Source organism: Typopeltis vanoorti, chromosome 18 (genome assembly GCF_054136105.1).
Source record: "Typopeltis vanoorti isolate ZY-2024b chromosome 18, IOZ_Tvanoo_1.0, whole genome shotgun sequence".
NCBI classification, from domain to species: Eukaryota; Metazoa; Arthropoda; class Arachnida; order Uropygi; family Thelyphonidae; genus Typopeltis; species Typopeltis vanoorti.
In genome coordinates this window covers 37,766,778-37,773,134 of record NC_143566.1, presented here as the reverse complement: position 1 = coordinate 37,773,134, position 6,357 = coordinate 37,766,778, and positions in this window count along the sequence as shown.

The window sequence follows — 6,357 nt, the reverse complement described above, 5'->3', positions numbered from 1 at the left end:
ATATCATCGGCTGTTAGCCAAGTCTCACTAATGCCTATAATTTTTGGCGAGATTGCACTAACCAATGCCAAAAACTCCTCCCTCTTGTTACTGAAACATCTGGTATTGGTATATAGAAACTGCTGCATCCATTTAGGACCACAATCACCCTTACTTTTTGAAATGACTACCCTATTCAATATTTTTACTTCAGAGACTGGATTCCGCACTTAGTCATTTTCACACTCACTCGCTTCATGGATGTCTTAACAAGATTGTGTCTAGCACAATCCTACATCATTCTTTCTACTACACGTAATAACAAGTTTTATTTAAAAGTATTTCATGGTAACTGGATTTATTTAATGTAAAACGTTTGTAATAATAAATTTTCTCGGATCAAATACCCAATAATGGAGTAAATTCCATATCAAATCTAATAATACTACATCAAATATTACAACAGAAGAGAGTCTCATTATGGAAGGTATACTCTGTCTACAACGTATTTGTCATAATGAATCTTAAATTCATTCAAATTCTTAGAATTCACAACATATTCATGCAGTGAATTCCACTCACTCATCACTCTCCAGGATAAATTAAAAAATTAAAAAAAACTTCTCACTCCCTTATACAACTCTCAAGAATGGCCCCTGATCCCTTTCCCTTGGTGAAGTTCAGAACATTTGAAATATTTCTTTCATATCCAACTGGTGAATAACTCAACAGCTTAAATGTCTGAATCATATCATCCTTCGTCTTATATTTGACAATCGCTGTAGAATAGATACCTTCATCATTTTCATCATCCAAATTCTGGTGACGAGGTTTGAGTACAATAGTCTAATATCGTGGTCTGATCAGAATTTTATACAGCAAATTCACTATCATTTTATTTCTGTCGGTCTTTACCACCTTTTCAACAAGCCCACTGAATTTCATATTTCTATCTACGATCGTCCCATGATCAAGCACTTCTTCTGTCCATTCCAAAAATAAAGTATGCAGCTTCCCATATGTCGATCCCAAAATTCAAAACCTTATACTTAGGGATATTAAACTGGATTAATCGTTTGCTCATCTTTCCAGTTTATTTAGATCTTCCTGAAGAACGACTACAACGACATTACACTTTATAATGCTCCCTTACTGCACACAGCTGAATACCTCCCTGCATTACGGTTAAAATATCGGTGACATAAAGGTTAAACAGTAATGTTCCCAGGATGGAACCTGTGGAATCCCAATGGCAACTTTCCATATTCTTGATATTTTTCTTCAACACACAACTGTTTGATATCAAGTAGCCAATTCCCAAACCAATCCATTAAGTCAATATTTAAATGCATACATTGTACCCTAAATATCAAGTTATCATGTGGAACCCTATCAAGTGCCATTACAAAATCCAGAAAATATCACGGTGTACGCATTTCCGTTATCAAAATACTCGTTACCTTAAACTTTAAATTGGATAATTTTATCCAATTTATAAAATTTGGATAAAATGCAGCCAAATTACTAAACCAAGAATGCTTCTTAACAAATCCATGTTAACTTGACAGATCATATTACTTTAATCTGTCCAAAATTGTATACAAGCTCTTATTAGTTTTTGTACACTATTAACTGTCACAGAAAGTCATACAAACTGGTCTATATTTCATATATCTCCATCCTACCATCACCATTATGAAATGACACTATTTTACCTTCTTCCTACTCCATGGGAAGTCCTACTTCTTCCTACTCGAACTGGAATTTTTCTAGTTGCAAAGAATGCATTATACACCCGGTCAGTAACACACCGTTATTTCCTTAGCGCAATCCGTTAAAACACATGGCGAAATCTTTTTCGTTCTCACTCCCTTGCACATATCACGAATGGTTAGTATCAGCTATTCAGCTGTTCTTTACTTTATAAGTTTTCCATAGCACCATGTTTTTCATCAGCAATTTCTGCTTGATTTCCTTACTCGTCCATTTTTCCACGATTTCTTTATTCTTATCAACAGTTGTTAACTAATGCTCCTTAATCAGTTCCCTTGCATCAGTGACTTCCTTTAATTCAAACTTCTACATCTTATAATTCCGCAAGGCAGGCGATTCCTTTCCCTTCGAGACTAAGCATTCCTATGCAATCCTAAATTACACTGTGATCCTTCACTAACTAGAGCCAAGAAAGACACTGAGACCCTTTCACAATGTTACGAAATTCAAAACAATTGAACTTCGAGTATCCTTAACCACATGGTATTTTCCCTCAAGTATTCCAAAAACTGAATTTCCTTGATCACCATATGCCACTTCTTTTACCCAATTCATTTGAAACCGCGCATAATGATCCTGCTCTCCATTTACCAAGCTAATTTGCCTATACATTTCTTGCTCATCACTCTCTAATGTACCTGACCTATAGCACCATTTCCTTAAATATCTGGGCATTCCAACCACACAGGGCCGGCCATCTCGCGGGTGCGATGGGTGCAATGCACCCGGGCCCCACAATCGAGTGAGCACAGTCGGTACACATTTACGGAAACATATTTTTTATTTTATTTAATTTTTCTTCTTCTAATTTTGCTTATAACTAAAGGGATTTCATCGACAGGATTTTAGGGCTCACGGTAATAATAATATCTCTGTGTTTCTCTATTATGTGTTTTGTCTTCAGTAAACGTTATGTTAACCTGTTATATTTCGAATTTGTGTTTTTTTTTGTTTTTTTTTTTCCTATGCCAAAATCATTTGCAGGTGAGAGGTTTTACAATACGTTTATTTCGAATTTTTTAATTTTTACTTCGAAAAATATTTTAGGACTCCAAAAGGTTTCTTGCACCCGGGCCTCTTTATAGAGAAGGCGGGTCCTGCAACCACATCCCGCATGAAAAATTCTGACTGCCTCCATTGCCAATTCCCTCCTAGTTCTTTACTCTGAATGGGCGCAACTCGTCAACTATGAGTAATATTTCATTATGTTGTTTCCCTCTCCTATCCTACCGTTTTTCAGCATATACATACATAAATACACATTATTTGTAAAGAAGTCAACGAACACCATGGTGTGAGGAACAAACAGGCATGGCATCTACCTTAATAAGAGATGTAGGACCTCTTTTCGCTGATGACTGCAGCAATCCTACAGGCACAATTTCCATAATCGTACGATAGAGATCAGGGAATTTTGGACCATTCTTCCTGTAGGCATGTATAATGTCCTGGACAGTTGTGGGACGGACGTCCCTTGGCCTCACCTGATGCTCCATTTCATCCAACAGATGTTCAATAGAGTTGTGTTAGGGGTTCTTTGGAGGCCAGTCTAGTGTGGTGACCTTCATGTCCACAAACCACGTAGTTACAACAGCAACCTTATGAGACGATGCATTGTTTTGCTGAAAGAGACAATGGTCAGTTTCCTACTTTGTTGCGTTTCTAAGAAACGCAACAAAGTAGGAAGCATTGCATTGTCGAGAATGTTCAGATATCTTGCAGAGTTCAATGCTGTTTGTGGCACGACAAACAGAGGTCCGAGGCCAAACCAGGAAACACATGATCATGGGATTCATCACTCTGTTTAGAGAAGTTCACTGGGCATCCGCCACATCCACACCCGTCCATCTGCTCGGTACAGGATGTAGCGTGAATTGTCACTCCATAACACTGATTTTTAAGTTTTCACGTCCTACTGGCTCTTTGCACAACTGATGATGACGCTGCATGAACATAATTCGGGTAATGTGGGTCTTGCGTTTTGCGGTTTTACCATGAAAACCAATATTGTGAACTCGATTCTGAATGTTTTAGTGGAGATTCGTTTTTCAATCCATACCCGGAACTTCGCAATCAACGTGTCGACCAACGAATGGCGGTTTTTACATATTATCCTTCGTAGCACCACACAGTCACGTTAGGTGAGTATGATGAGTCGTCCACTGCGGGTAGCACTTGCAGTTGATTTCGTGCGCTTCCTTCCCAATATGGAATCACTGATTGTTGACCTGATTTTAGCATAATTTTCCAGCAATTTGCCAAACACAGACCTGCAACATGGCATCCTATTGCAATGGTTCTTTCAATCTCCGTCAGTTCTCTTGTCAGCCATTTCACCCAGACCCAGTTACACTGACTTTCTTTCCATGATCCTGCATGATTTTGCTCCAATTTATACCGGCTACAAACACGTGACTCGTTACATGGTATGAGGATGCATTTTGCCCATGGGGATGTCCTTTTGACTTCTTTCGAAGCAGTGTGTGTGTGTGTGTGTGTGTGTGTGTGTGTGTGTGTGTGTGTGTGTGTGTGTGTGTGTGTGTCTCTCTATACCAGACAATATTGTTATTATTGTCTGGTACAGACATAATTCTAGTTTAGGAACACGATATGATGGCAGCTGCCTGCAAGGTGAAGGTAGAGAATATCTGCAATTGATTTCCAGCAGTTAGTTAGATATAAAATTGCTCTATCTATTATTTTGGGGATAAGAAGGCATTAGAATGTTTTCGTAATCATAATACTGTAACAGAACATAATTAGCTGCTGGAATTTTAATACTAACTATGTTAAAAGTGAAAAATTAAAAGCGTATACCATGAAATGGATTTACTGTTCTTGCGTTTTAAACTTTACAGAACATTCATTTTTAATAATGCAATTACAAAACTGAAACTTTATGATTTGAAGAAATGGAAATGAAGTAAAAAAAATTCAAGAACCTAAGTGCATGGGGGTGTTTTAGCCCTGTCTGACTTTTGGAGACTGAGTGAATAGTTCAACCTCCACCAGTAGCCAATCAGAAATGCTGGTCCAAGACTATCATTAATTTTAAGTATCCAGCGAAGAGAAGGCAAACAAGCCCACCAAAGACTTTACCAGCCAGGACATATATATTCGTCCAAGTTACCATGGATGCGAAGTGCATATTAAAATTGTAATACCATTGACATTACATTGAAATATATGATGGATACAAAGCATACGAGGATGCGTATTTGATCCGTAGTGGCCGGTACGGTGGGTTAAAAAACAAACTTGCAGACCATGAGTATAATAAACGCATTATCAAATAAATTTCTATGAATGTATTATACAATACAGATGCATTGCAGATAATAAATGATGTACATTTTCAATGAGGTTACGTCGCTATGTTCTTTAACATTTTTCTTTCTAAAATTAGGAAAGCAAAGCGATTCATAGTTTTCTTTTAGTTTAGAAACAATGTTTTAAATGAAAATAAAAACAATATGATATAAATGACTTTTATTTAGTAATAGTATTTAAAATATAAGCAGACTAAAATAATAATCTGGGAATACTAAATATACTTATTACTGAGATATTTAACGAATCATTTAGACCTTAAATGATTAAATAAACTTTTATTTTAAAATTCTCAAAAAGGGTTATTTTGCTAAATAAATATTACATAAAAATTTCACTTAAATTAATTTGAAACAGTATCTTATACACCACCAAAAATGCATTATAAAAGTTTTCTCATAAAAAAATATCATTTTTTCCTTCAGTGGATCATCTCATAAACATTACTGTACATTAACATAATAAGATAGAACATGATAAAGTTACTCTTATAATAAACAGTACAATTTTACCAGTTATATCACAGTATACTGACAATTTCATCTTAAGATTACGTAAAATGTTTTGAATTTAATCATGTTATTTTTATGTTAACTTGAACTCAGTTTACTCTCATGAGTTCTACAATTTCCCATAATTTATTTATAAAAAATATATTATATATTTATATATATTTCCAACAAGGGAATTAGAGTGTTATGCACTTTCCATCATCTCTTCCCTATATGAATCACACTTAATCTTTCAGAATGTGCTTTACCATGTTATTTATTTGTTATTATATAAAGAAACGGATTTAATTTTACAAAATCTAATTCTCGCAATATAATATCATGAAACTATTTCTTGTCGTTATTGTTTTCTGAAGCTAAAATTTACTTCATGAGACCCAACATAACATTAGGTTAATAATATACCATGTAATGTAATGTGCATGGACTAAGAACTGGGTTCAAACAAAACACGTGAGTTCCTTAGAGGGTTATTGTGCTGGATGGACAATCTCATAATATTAAATAGCGTATGTAGCAAATGTGAACACCATAATACAAGAAATGTTAACAACAATTCAACCCAAACTGGTTCTGTTGGTATTAAAAAAAAAAAAAATGTACTTTGTGTAAACAATGGTGTGTGAAACACATAATAATGTATTTTCTGGCGATAATTAAAAATCAATGCGTTGAAATGTTACAGCGTGATCATTTCAGGTGTCCAAATTATCTAAATACGCACTAAACCATGTCTGGATCCTAGAAGTCGAAAAGTGATTCC